This window comes from Myxine glutinosa, chromosome 5 (assembly GCF_964187855.1).
Source record: "Myxine glutinosa chromosome 5, kmMyxGlut1.1, whole genome shotgun sequence".
NCBI classification, from domain to species: Eukaryota; Metazoa; Chordata; class Myxini; order Myxiniformes; family Myxinidae; genus Myxine; species Myxine glutinosa.
The window spans coordinates 91,535,063-91,549,515 of record NC_136265.1 but is presented as its reverse complement, the minus strand read 5'-3'; the positions used below and the strand labels follow the sequence as shown (position 1 = coordinate 91,549,515).

The following is a 14,453-nucleotide window of genomic DNA, read 5'->3' as shown; positions in this document are numbered from 1 at the left end:
TCTCAAAATCTGTTTTTGACTCTGTTCTTCTTTGTGTATTAAAATCAATGTACCCCTTTAACCAATGACTTTGATTGAACTTTAGAACCCTATGGATCTTCTCTACTCTTAGACCTTTTGATAAATATTGTCGCAAATTTCTTTGGTGTAGAACATAATTTTTCTTGTTATATAATGTAGTAAGTAATTTTTCTGTTGATTCACCTATATCAAACGATCGTTGATAATCACTCAACCATTCTTTCTTTGGACTTGCTTTCTCACAAGCAAATGGGAGATCTTTGTGTAGGTTATGGAGTTCCTCTGGATATTTTAAATCAATTTCAAAATAATAACCAACTTTTTCTTCATCCAATTCTTTTTGTGTAGAGATACATACATCTTGTAAAACGTTTTTGTAGTCTTTTTCCTTTACCCATCTAAGTTTTCCATAAGGAAGAGCCTGAGACATTGCCCAGCCATACAGGTTGTTCGCGTCATAGTACATCAAGTAAGAACTCTCTTTCGTTGGATCATAATTTGGAAGATATTTGTTATTTGCTTTTGCGTATCTACTCGAGCAGACTTGTGAAATTCCACCTCTTTTTGCCTTTTCAATCATCAAAAGCATATCAACATCGGTTATCAAATCCAAATCTTGTTTTGTCATTTTCAACATCGCACTCCAGGCCAATCCAGGTGCTGTGTAGTAGTGAGCAGGATCCAATCCATATCCAGTGCGACAAACAGATCTAAAGGCTTCAAATACATCGGCCAATAAAAGCACATCAGTTTTGAGATACAAATCGTGATACTCGCCAAGATTCTTGATGTTATATTTTTCCCAAACATTTTGTGCGTGTACATAATCTTTATCAGATATATGACTATTATTTAATTTGTTATAGAAATTTTCTTTTGAAGGAAGTTGTGTTTCATTGAATCTCTCAAATGAGTCCATATAGTCATAGGGGTAAATTCCCTTTTGTGTTAGAAAATCTTTATCTAAAAAATACTCTGAAAGACATGGAAACTCTTTTAGATTTTGAACCAAGTTAACCAATGGACTTGCCATGAATTTAAATGTATCAAGAAATCTGATATGAGTAATAGGAGATGTGTGAATTGTTTTTGTGAATGAAATGTATTTCTGATCCGTGTTTGGAATTGCTGAGATACTTCCAGAAGTCTTTGAGAGTTCCTTGATAAATAGATGTGTATCATAATGAGCGTTGTTATGAAGAAAGACAGGAATGAAAGAGGGGAGTTGATAATTAATATTACAACTTTGATGAGCCGGACCTCTATATTTACCAGTGAGATGACAATGGTCTCTAACCTTTAGACCTTTACCAATTTTCTCCTCACAAATATGACAGACATTGTTTTTTATAAATTCCCTTTTTTCTTTACTTGTTAAGGACATTGGTTTATTGGTTTCTCTCATTATCTTGGTTAATCGAACACAGTCTTTTTCTAGTCGTTTCACAAACTCCTCTGGGGTATTTGAGCCTCTATACATCTCTAACTTGTTATATTTATCACCAACGGATGATTTGATATAATAACAAAAACCACAAGGAGTATGTTTTTGATATTTATTTGTGTATGATTCTTTTGGATCTTGAGAAGCAGTATCAATTTTTTCTAAAATACTTTCAAAATCAGCATATATAACAAATGGATGTTTGATCTTTTTATTTTCATCTTTGAATGTGATCTTTGAGCCTTCTTTAGGCATATTGATTACCGTTGATTTATGTTCGCCACAATAATTTGAATGTTTATCTAATCTTTCTTGTGAATTGAAGAAGTTAAGACAACGCAAACAAATATATATTTTATTTGTTCTCTTACAGACTTGTGGTTTTATTAATTTAGCAATATCTTTGATGTATGTATAATGTGAATTTTCGTCTGAATTAAAATATAGAAGATTAATATGAGTTTGTTTACAATTGTCAGAAAGCTTTAAAACCTGAATGTTGTTTGTTTCTGTTAGACCATAAACATTAACTGATAAATTATTCATCTTTTCAAATTTAGGAATATCATTTAAAGTCATCGGAAACTTTAGATCTTTCGTATTTAATGTATTCTCATATTTTTTATAATGAGATACTCTTTCATCATGAAAATGTGGAGGATGTAAGTGTGCTAAAATAGACCAGAGAAAACATTTATTGTCTTTATTTTTGATATTGATAACTGCTTTTCTATTTTTGATAACACTGGGTAAATCAATGTAAGAAGAAGCTTTTAGAGGATCTGATTTAAGAATATGAATGTCTATGTAAATAATTTTTCCTATATTGAATCCACTTCCTACGATTGAATTATCCACATCTTGCTCTTGTTTAATAAGTTCATCATAGACTCCTGATGTTTTAAAATCTTGATATGAAGATATAAAGTGTGGCTCAGTTCTCATGTATGGTGCATCTATAACTCCTTCATCCTTTGTCATTTCTAATTTTACTCCCATATAAAATTTAAGTGGTTTCATTTCCTTTAGTGTTTTTTCAATCAACGTTTGAACAGCAGGTTTAACTATTTCTACAGCATCAACTATAGACTCTGGTTCAGGAGGTTTGAAGTTAAAGACTCTTATTTTAATATGTCCTTTGAATGCTCCATCAGAGTTTTTAGTTGTGATAAAATTTGATAAATGTAGATTTGTTTTAAGATGTATTTTGAAGCCTTTCTTGAGGATATTTTTATTACATGTAGAACAGTGTTTTGTTTCAGGTGGAAGAGGGGAAAGTTTGTTTAAAATGTTGTATGTATGTTTTGCGGTGAGAATATGTTGTTTATAATATTTTACTTCCTTCTCGCAAGTATCACAATAAACCATATTTATAGCGTGAGAAAACGTGGTGTTTTATATATATCACTGTGCTTAAAAGAAAACACTTTTGGGCTTTACAGCTCCGTTTTATATATATCGCTGTGTTTAAACTAAAACACTTTTTCACTCAGAATCATCTAAGTCATAACTATCACATGAATACTCAGAATCATACTCAGAGTCATCAATAAAGCTACTCTCATAACTATCATTTGAGCACAAACTATTAGTATCATAACTATCATCTGTGTTCAATGAAATACTATCATCACCATCGTCCAAGTTCAATGAAATAGTAAAATCTTCACTGCTGTATTGACTCATATTTAATTAGCAAGAAAAATATTCCCATCAATATCTATATACTTTCTTTCATTAACAGATTCAATCTCTACAATTTTTATATCAAAAGTTATCTTTAAATAATCTCTAACTATCATAGAACGAAATGACATTTCACCAGAAATATTAACATCATTCATTTTACTTAGATCTACACCCTTTGGATTATTAAAGAAAATACAAATGTCTCCTCTAGAATTATTAATGGTCTTATCATTCTTTTTCAAAGTATCGTGGTCAATCACTTTTTCAAGCTTTGAATAAATTGCCAGGAGTAGAGGAGAAACTTTTGTTAGATTTACTTTAATGGATGTCTTTCCAGGTATAGTTAGAGCTCTTCCTTTAAATGAAATAGAGGGGCTCATGTTATTTTCCATAACTGGTTTTACCCAAAAATTTCCATATTTATCTTTGTTCAATTTAACATCTTTGACATATTTTTCTATATCTTCCACCGAAGTAGAGATTGATTGAAATTTGTCTTTTGTGCTTTGAAACATTGTATTTATTAATGAATAAACTTGCGTTTAGTTTAAGTAAAAATTTACCACATAAATATGATAAGTTCTGAAGGATATTTAGAATTTCCAGACTCTCCATATGATAAATTAGAGAATTGTCCGGCTTGTGATAGAGTGGGGCTTAATGATGAGGATTCATATAAACAATGTTTATTCTGTGATTATATTCTAATTAATGATAATAAGAAATATAAAAAAACATATAACTCTTTTAAATTAGAACCAAAAATGAATTACTTTACAAGATTAATAAGAGAGATGAATGTTAAGCATTATGGTGATAATACACCATTTCTTACAAGGAAAGAGACTCCTTGTATTGAGGAAATGTATAAGGGTTTAATGATATTTATTATTCAAAATAATTTTAATGGAAATGTTAATACAAGATACTACATAAATAAAATAATGAATTATTTTGAAATTAAACCCGAACTCAGGATAAAATATAGAGTTTCTAAAATAGCTCAAAAAAAGTTGGATGACTTGTTTTCCAAATATATAAATGAATGATTTTTTACCCGTTTGGGAAAATAAGATAAAGTTTAATAACCATAAAAACATTCCAAATTCATTGAGATGTCTAATAGTTGGTTCAAGCGGATGTGGGAAAACCTGTTTACTTTTAAAGATGCTCCTTGGTCCTAATTTTTTAGATTATGATAATTTAATAATTTTTACAAAGTCAAGTTTTCAACCCGAGTATCAACTACTCTCACAGGGTTTTAATGCAGGTCTTAAAAAGGAAGACATTATCGGTTTATTTAAACTTCAAAACAAACTAAATGATTATAACATTGAAGATATAATACAACTATTTTGTGATACACAGAAATCAAAATCGAAACCCATAACTTGTATTCTCAGTGATAATACGGATGATATACCTTCACCTCAAGATTTAGATAAATCAAAAAAGAACCTCGTCATCTTTGATGATTGTGTTAATGAGAGAAACCAAACAGTAATGGATAGCTACTATACAAGAGGGAGACATTCTTCTTGTAATTGTATATATCTTAGTCAATCATATTTTCAACTCCCTCGACGCTCAATAAGAAACAATGCCAATACTTTTATTTTATTTAAGTTAAATTCAATAGATGTAAATAATTTTTGGAGAGATAATTGCTCTACGTTATGTAGTAAAAAAGAATTTGAAAATTATATGAAACACACGATTGGAAAATATAAATATATTGTTGTGAAACAAGATGAGATACTAAATGATATTTTTCAATAAATAAATACAGAAAATGAATACCGAAGAAAGAGAAAGAAAGTTTAAGGAACATCAACAATTAGTTTCAAAAGTTGTTAAACAACAGGAAGAGATAAAGAAGAAACGGAGACAGAAACTAACTGGTGAAGAAGCCTTTGAAAGAAAACAAGAGAAATTCTTTAAACCACTTTTGAAAACTCAACACTCACCTACAGTTCCCACGGTAGAATTTACTCCGAAAAAACTTCAAATGCTCAAAGATTTTAGTCAGATAACAAAACAAGAACTTGGTGAATTAGAATATGATGACGAGGGATTATTTCGGAAACTTGAGGAGGTAAATCAACCCCCTAATTATGTTGTGGAAGCTCTTCAAAACAATGAATATTCGGCGGGTTCAAAAACCAGAGCAGGTCTCATTCCAACAGAAGAACCAGCAGTGTTTCATCTTGTGGAAGAAAAGGTATTGATATTTAATGATGAATTGATGTTCTTGAGTTCTACTCAACCAAATGTTAAATTAACTCCAAGATTAATGTTTCTTCTAACAAACCCCGGATTCAGCGGTTCAAAATATTTTGAGGAACCACTTGATATGGAAAGAGAGGAAGATAGGGTATATATTGAGTTGTTAAATGCACTTGATTATGGAGTTTCTGTTGCTGGTAAAAGTAAGAAGAATGAGAAGGAGAAACATATTATTGATGCTTTAAGTAAACTTGGTTCAGGTGTTAGTTTTCTTCCAAATGACCCATCACAATTAGTTAATAGGCTATTATTGTTGTTAGGTAGTAAGAAGGCTGGAAACAACAATTGTTTTAATGAATCCTCAGCCATTTTAGATCAGTTGATGAATATGAAAATAATTAATAAATGTCAATACAAAGATATTTTATTAGATATTAAATAAGATGAGAAGCACAATTCTTAGTTTTAATTTCACAACGAGCGATTACACAGCTTCATTCCCTTACCCACTACAACTTGACCCCCTTACCTCATATGAGGCATCTTTATTGTCGATGGAAACTTATAATACCTTGTTTAATATCACAGAGAAAAACAACAAGTTTAGTTATAATCCAGGAAGTGGATATAAAACTATAACTGTTTCACCTGGAGCTTACGAGATTTCTCAAATATCTTCAGAAGTCTCTCGCCTTATGAAAGAAAAAGGTGATGAACCAAAAAATATTGTAATAGATATTCAAAAACACACTTCAAAATCAACTATTAAACTTAAAAATAATTATAAAGTTGATTTCACGATTGAAAATTCGTTTAGAGAGCTATTGGGTTTCTCTTCAAAAAAGATTGAAAATAACGGGACGTTTTACAGTGATAATGTTATCCAAATATCCTCCGGTATAAATTCAGTATTAATTCATTGTGATTTGATTGATGGTGCTTATAACGATGGAATAAGAACAAATACAATATTTTCATTCAGTGCATACTCAACCCCGATTGGTTATAAATTTAATATGGAACCAAAAAATCTTGTCTATTTACCTGTGTCAGGAAAAACCATATACAGAGTAAATTTTAGGATAACCGACCAAGATAATCGTATGATATCCTTTAATGATGAAATTATATCCATCAGAATTCACCTACGTGAAGTTTTTCAATAAATAAATAATGGTTATTGTGAGAAAACACGAGTTGGGAAAATATAAAATAATTACAGGGGAGGGCATGTTCCTTTCACCAGACTATACAAGGTATGTGGGTAGAGGATACTATAAACCTAAGAGACAACGAGGTGTAGGTCATCAATTTCGAAATAAAGGAGATGGGATAATTGATACTCTAATGGGTATTGGTTCAACCATCGTTAAACATAAAGACCTAATTGGTTCAACTGCTTCTGCCGTGGGCTCCGTTGCGGGTGCTATAAAGAGTATAAAAGATGCTCAAAAGGAGTCTCATAAATTACAAGCAATCAAAGAAATAAAAAAAGGTAAAACTCAACTATCTTCACAAGAACGACAAAAAATCATTAAAATACTTGGGTCAGGGTTTCAACAATTTTAATGCTATATAAATACAAGTATGGAAGCGATTGATAGTATCTATGATTTGGATGATACGATTATCATTTCAAACTCCACTAAAAAGGAAGACTATTTTAAGGTAAATGCTATAACAGGAACAGACTGGAATTCAAACGGAACAAAAAGTTTTGAAATAAATAATCAACAAACTTACTTGAATATAGCTGATAGTTTCTTGCTGTGTAAATTTAAATTCACTAAGGCTGCGAATAATACTAATGCTACACTCGTAAATGATTTCTTCTGGAAAATGTTTGACAGTGTCCGCCTGTATATTGGAACACAAGAGGTTGAAGCGGTTGATTATGTCTCTGCTACATCTGAAATGATGAAATTTACACTATATTCGTTTAGTGATAGAATGGGTAAGGGAGCTGTTGAAGGTTTTATTCCTGATATGTCAACGGGTACAAACGCAGACCCTGGTTATAGTCAAAGGAAGTCAATGTATAATGATGACGCAAAAGCTGAGAATAGTTTTACCGTAGCAGTACCTCTTAAAGGTATATTTGGATTTTGTGATTATGATAAAGTTTTGTATGGTCTTAAAATTAGATTTCAACTACAAAGGAATGATAATGTAAATAGATTGCTTTTTGGGGCTGAAAATGCTTTTGGCGACAATAATAAATTTGTTATTAATGATTTGTGTTGGTATATCAATGAATATACTCCTAATCTTAAAACGGAGGAGATGTTAAATAGAAGACTTAACTCAAAGAAACCGCTAAATGTATCATACCTTAAAAGAAGATGTCAACACGTTAAACTGGAACACACTACCTACACTTGGAATTTAGGTGTTCTTCAAGGAAAGCCACGATACCTCTGGCTCATTTTTAAAAAACCAGATGGAGAGGACGGTACTAATAAGAATAATGCCCTGAGTGATAATGCAAAGGTGAAACAACTTCGGGTTTCTCTTGATGGCACATTTTATCCGCGAGATAGATTGGAAATTGATTGGGAAAAAAATGATTATGCGGAAGCCTACAAGTCCTACCAAAAGGTGTGTGAAAGTAATGGTAATAATGATCCTATTTTGGATATGGTTGCATTTAAAGGTTTATATACAATCTACGCAATTGACCTGAGTTCTCAAAAGGAAACTATAAAGTCTAATCGAGTGGATACTTCTCTATACATTGAAAGAGGGGAGAGTGAAGAGGTTAATGCATATTGTTTGCTTTTGGAGGAAACAGAATTACAGATTAATACAGATAATGGTGTTATGATTAATATCACATAGGTTTTTTCTCATAAATAAATGGTTGGGGTATATGTTAATCAAATCAATCTTAATAAATTAACATCTTGTATTCAAAATCAAAAGCCTTGTATTATTAATGTTAATACAATTCAAAGAAAAGGAGCTGTAAGAATTGATGTTTTACTCACACACACACAAGTAAAAACACTAAATGATGTTGGATCACTTAAAATTAAAATGACGAAACCTATGTTAAAGAAATATTCAATAGATGAGTCAAGAGGAGGATTTCTCCCGTTTCTAATTCCTTTATTTGCTGGTTTAAGTGCGGCGGGAGCATTGACTGGTGGTATTTCAGCAGCGGTAAAAACTGCAAACGAAAGGAAGGCACAACTAAAAGCTCAAAAAGAATTGGAAAGACATAACAAGGAGTTGGAGAAACAAATTAGTGGAAGTGGTGTAATTGTAGATTTTGCTCAAAAACTTGAAAGTCTACCTGATAAAGCTAGATTGTTGGTTGGAGATATGCTTTCCTCTATCGCTCAAGCGGGTGTTAAACTAACTAAACGGGGTAATGGATTGTATCTTTCTCATAAATAAATGGATAAATGGTTTAAACAATTTGGAAAGAATACAACGTCAAATATAGAACTAGCTAAGTATTGTAAAACACTAAAAATTGATAATGTGGTTATTTGTATGAGAGATGAATTAATACATATAAATAAGAATACAAAGAATATTATTATGAATTTAGACACACAGAATGGTTCTCATTGGGTTTGTATTCATAATAGTCAGGATAAATATTATTTTGATAGTTATGGTATGCCACCACCTGTTGAAGTAATACAATTCTTACAGAATGGTGTTTATCAAACATTCCAAGTTCAAGAAATTAATTCTAAATGTTGTGGCCAATTATGTTTATATGTATTATTTCAACTCAACAATAATGAAAATTTTTATGATATCATTTTTTATCTAATATAAATGACCTATGTTGGAAAAGATGGTTCTATCTTTGGAAAATCCTCTCAGGATATTGATTTATCAAATTATTATACAAAGGCACAGGCTGAACGACAAAAATATAGTGTAAGTAAAAATATTAATATGAAGAATACTTATAAATTAATCAATTATCCAAACCCTACAGATGCGAATGACTTGATTAGATTCAGTGATTTATCACAATATATATCTTTAAAGAAAACAGCACGTTTTGTGAAACAAGTAAAATTTACAACCACAACACCTGGTTATACTGACCATACACCTTTCCTCATTGAATTTAACTACCTGCTTACAATTAAATTTTATAAAGAAGGACATTTAGTTAATATGCGAATTAATAAATGGGGGTATGATATGCCTGATTTAGGGTATAATTGGTCTTTTCAATAAACATAGAAGACCTACATGATTTAAATCAGTCTCGTAAAGAAGAATATTATCCACTTGGTGAAGATAAGGATTTATGTGGAAGTACAATTAGTAAACAACAAATACGTGATTTTAAGAAAATAAAAATATATGATAGGTATAGCGATGGTTCGCATGACAAAGAAGGAAGGTAATGAGATAAGGATAGAAAGCCGAGGAATACAAACCGATTTGGTAGTGGGAAGATGGGGTGGTATTACCTGTCATAATATTAATCTCACATATATTTCTGATACATAAATGGCAGGAAGAAGACTACAAGAGAATTATAATTTTTGTATTCAAGGATACCTACAAGAAAAGGGTGCTCGGTATTACATACCTTATGATTTGGAGCATATACATGGGAATTTTGTCATAAAAAACTGGCCTTATACTGATATTGTTAAACCCACAAATAGAGACTTGTTTAAAATATTAAATAAAAATGAACTTCTCAAAGTTATGAAATATAAAACTCTTTTAGAAATCGTCAACAAATCTTATTGGTATCCTATTATGAGAAAAATAATTATAGATACAAGAATATCTCAAAATCCAGATGAGTATATGTATAATATTCTTTGGGGTTTAAACTCAAGGGTAGCAAGGGATGAGGAAGGAGTTGAAGAAGAGAAGGAGAAAAGAGAGAAAAGAGAGAAGGAGGAGAGGGAACAAAGAGAGAGGGGGGAGAGGGAGATGGAAATCAGAGCGATTCAAAAAAGAGTGGATGTATTACAGCAAGAAGATAAATCTCAACTCACCGAAGAGGAAAATAAAGAAAGAATGAATGCTGTGAAAATATTGATATCAAAAATTGCTAAGATAAATGAGGAAGGAGTTAAAGAAGAGAAGGAGGAAAGAGAGAAAAAGGAGAAGGAGGAAAGGGAGAAAAAGGAGGAGGAGAGGGAGGAAAGGGAGAAAAGAGAGAAAAAGGAGAAGGAGGAAAGGGAGAAAAAGGAGGAGGAGAGGGAGGAAAGGGAGAAAAGAGAGAAGGAGGAAAGGGAGAAAAGAGAGAAGGAGGAGAGGGAGCAAAGAGAGAGGGAGGAAAAATATAAAAAGATGGAAATCAGTGAGATTAATAAAAGATTGAAGGTATTACAGCAAATAAATCAAACTCAACGCACTGAGGAGGAAAATAAAGAAATGAAAAGTCTAATGGAAATATTATTTTCAAGATTAACAACGTCAATGTCTTCAATTTCAGGGAGATTTTAAACGAGAAAGTGGTGAAGAAGAAGAAGAAGGAAAAGATTATGTGGTTGATGATGTTGGTGTTATTGACTTTAGTTAGTTTTATTTGTAAATAAATGGAGGAGAGAGTGAAGGCATTCCTTAGGATTCTTTATGTTTTAAAAATTAAGATAGAAATGTATATGTTAAAAACCAAAAAGGTTTTGATACTCTGTCGGAATTTTTCTGATAAATAAATATGAGTTATTGTCTCAAATGTAAAAAGAAAACTAAATCTAAAAATATCTCTTATGTTAAAGCTAAAAATAATAGAGTTTATCAAAAAGGAATATGTCAAGTATGTGGCTCTAAAAAGTGCCAATTCATCTCTCCTAAAAGAGGAGGAGACATACAAAAGTTTCTGTCAGGAAGTAAATTTACAACAACTGGAATTCCAGGGGAATTACACCTTCCAGGGTATTCTTTCTGTGGTCCAGGAACAAACTTGGATAAAAGATTAGATGAGGCTGACAATCCTAAACCTTGGTCTAAACCTACAAATAGGGTTGACGAAGTGTGTATGAAGCATGATATTGCTTATGGGAAAACCACTACGTTGACTGAAAAACATAAAGCCGACAGCGAAATGTTGTATAATTTGTCTTTGATACAAAATCCAACGTTGAGAGAGAAAGTTGATAGGTTTATTGTGAGAAATTTGATAAATGCTAAATTGAAACTTGGTCTTGGTTATTCCTCAAAAAACTATTAGGCTCTAATGATGTCATCAAGACTGAGGAGCTTTTGGCTGAAGAATTACACAAACCTATAATCACAAAGTTTAAAAGAAGGAAGGTTTATTCTAAATACACCGACCACATATGGTCCGCTGATTTAATTGAATTGAATAATGACAGGGGATACAGGTATGCTTTAACCGTTATTGATTTGAGGAGTAGATTTGCCTGGGTTGTCCCTTTAAAAAATAAAAGGGGTGATACTTTAATGTTAGCCTTTAAGCTAATATTTGATCGGGATAAAAGGAAACCAAAGAAGTTATGGACTGATGAGGGAACAGAGTTCTATAACAAAATATTCATGAAATTTCTTAAGGGGAAGGGTATTAAATTATACAGCACCTTTAATGAAGGAAAGGCAGTTGTTATTGAGCGTTTTAATCGTACTTTGAAAGAGAAATTATATAAAAAATTCACAGAACTCGGTTCTCAAAAATGGGTGTATTTAATTCAGGATATTGTCGATAATTACAATAATACAGTTCATTCATCAACAAAATCAAAACCATCGGAAACATTTACAAAATTAGAATATGAAAAGGAGATTAATTTGAGAAAGCCCAAGTTTAAAGTTGGTGATATTGTAAGGATATACAAATGGAAAAGTCATTTTGAGAAAGGTTATACACAAAAATGGACTAATGAATTATTTATAATCGTTGATGTAATGGATACAGTCCCTTGGACCTACAAATTAAATGATATAAATCGAGAAGAAATCTTGGGTTCATTTTACTCGCAAGAATTACAAAAAACAAAGCTAATAATTCATTAAACAACATTTCTATTCACCCCACCCAGATTAGCTAATTTAATTAGTGGTAATAAAAAAAAATTAAATAAATTAAAATCATAAGCCACACCCACACAGACCACGCCCACACAGACCCCGCCCACACAGACCCCGCCCACACAGACCCCGCCCACACAGACCACACCCATCATCCCCCACCCTCCGTGCACCCCCACCCTTGACCCCTCACCCCCCTCATCCCACCCCCACCTTCCCCACACACACAAGGGGAGGGGAGGGGTGGGATGAGGGGGGTGAAGGGTCTTTGGCAGGGGTGCACCTCCCCGTTCCCTCCTTTATTCTCTTTTTGTAATTAATAATTAAATAATTGTAAACAAAACAAATATATATAAATATTGAAAACATTAAAATCTTTATATTATTAAAACATTTTTCTTGAGGTATACATTCAACTTCTCCCCAGCATAAGTCATCAATTTCTTCCCAGCACAAGTCAAAGGTTGGTTCAGCAGATGTCTTCAGGTTTTGAATCTCTTTCTATTAAAGACAAGAGGGGAGAGATATTTATTTCATATTTATGTTCCATGTCAAAGCGTCTTGAAAAGCGCTATACAAAATAAATGTATTATTATTATTATTATTAATATAGGGTCGGATGCCCTTCCTGACACCAACCCTGAATCACCTCTTACGATGCGCAGGGATATGGTGTACCTATTATAAACAGTGAACCACACACACGTACACACATGCTTACCTCGAAAAAATCCAGCTTAGCGTCAAGATCGTTGAGTTGAAAATGTAGAGGTTCACAGGTTGGTAGGAAATAACCACTCCTTGGGGAATCAAAATCATCCCACTCAAAATTTTGGTCTTCGAGGTTAATACTGCAAACAAAATAAGGAGAAATTACTATTATATGCTGAAGTAAGCCTGACAAAACATCACACACACGCACACACACACACACACACATTCACAGATACATACACACACACACACACACACACACATACACACACACATACACACACACATACACACACACACACATACACACACACACACACACACACACAATCTCATTTTTCATTTCTGTTCCTCACAATTCGATCTCTCTATTTTAATCACAGACACACATGCACACACATACACATACACACACACACATGCACACACACATGCACACACCTCTCGTTTTTTATTTTCTATCATACCTTTCACGTGAATTTTCTAAGAACGGTGAAACATTGAATTCATTCTGAGCCCACCATCTCGGAGGTAGGTTATTCAAACCCGTATTCAGTTCGTTGTGGAACTCTTGAGAAACAACTTGAAATTCTGCCAGGATATTTACAATATTTGAATTGCTGCAATGAATAGGAAAAATAAATTATTAGTTGTATAATTAATCACATACAAAGCTCTCATTAACAGTGTTTAATACCAAATGAACTTACCAATGTCCTGGCGAGTATTCTTCATCAGAGGAAAGACTGGAATAAGACAAGCTCATCTTCGTTCACAATGTTTAAATGTCCCATTCGGAGACCTCTCTTTTTATAATGAACAAAATGTATTTCGGGGAACTGAAGTGCTTGTCAGCTTTTGGAAACTGAGGGCGTGTGTTTGTGAAAAACAGGAAACAAGACAAAGAGAATTCCTTGGAAGTTATCCAAGTGAAACAACGTCATTTCTCAAGGTATGTGGTTCGAGTGTGCATGAGCCTAACAGTGAGCTATTAATTAGAAAAGGTTCGAGTGGTATATAAATGGAAAACAAAATGAATGTAAAAAATATCAAATAAGTATAATTGAAAAGGCAACTGGTAAAAAAGTTCACAAAACAAATAAGAGAATTAATTTAAATACCGGTGAGTTGGATGAGACGGTGAGGAGAGTTGTAGGAGAATTAAATTATTTCCCACGCATAAACAAATATTTGTAGGGTCGTTGTTTGAGTGGGTTATATTCACCAGATGATATTAAGAGTAAAAGGTTAAAAGGTCCATAAGGTCAGAAGGATCACAGGTGTTTAAGTGGTCTAATGAATAAGGATAACATGTCAAAAGGTTAGAAGGTTCGTAAAGAACAGGGTGAGAGAAATATACGTGTTTAGGGTCAAT

General features: G+C 32.4%; 1 long non-coding RNA gene across 3 annotated transcripts; it reads right to left on the bottom strand.

The window, feature by feature from the left end:
* Positions 1–12,000: 12,000 nt before the first annotated feature.
* Positions 12,001–14,039, bottom strand: LOC144892340 (uncharacterized). 3 transcript variants are annotated; one of them, XR_013623522.1, is made up of 4 exons: positions 13,789–14,039; positions 13,546–13,698; positions 13,086–13,215; positions 12,001–12,865 (listed from the first exon to the last, which is right to left on the bottom strand). It is a non-coding gene; the product is annotated as an uncharacterized LOC144892340 (long non-coding RNA). The 3 variants fall into 3 exon arrangements; XR_013623523.1 differs by having other exon boundaries at positions 13,546–13,669; XR_013623521.1 differs by having other exon boundaries at positions 13,546–14,039.
* Between the last annotated feature and the right edge of the window lie 414 nt (positions 14,040–14,453).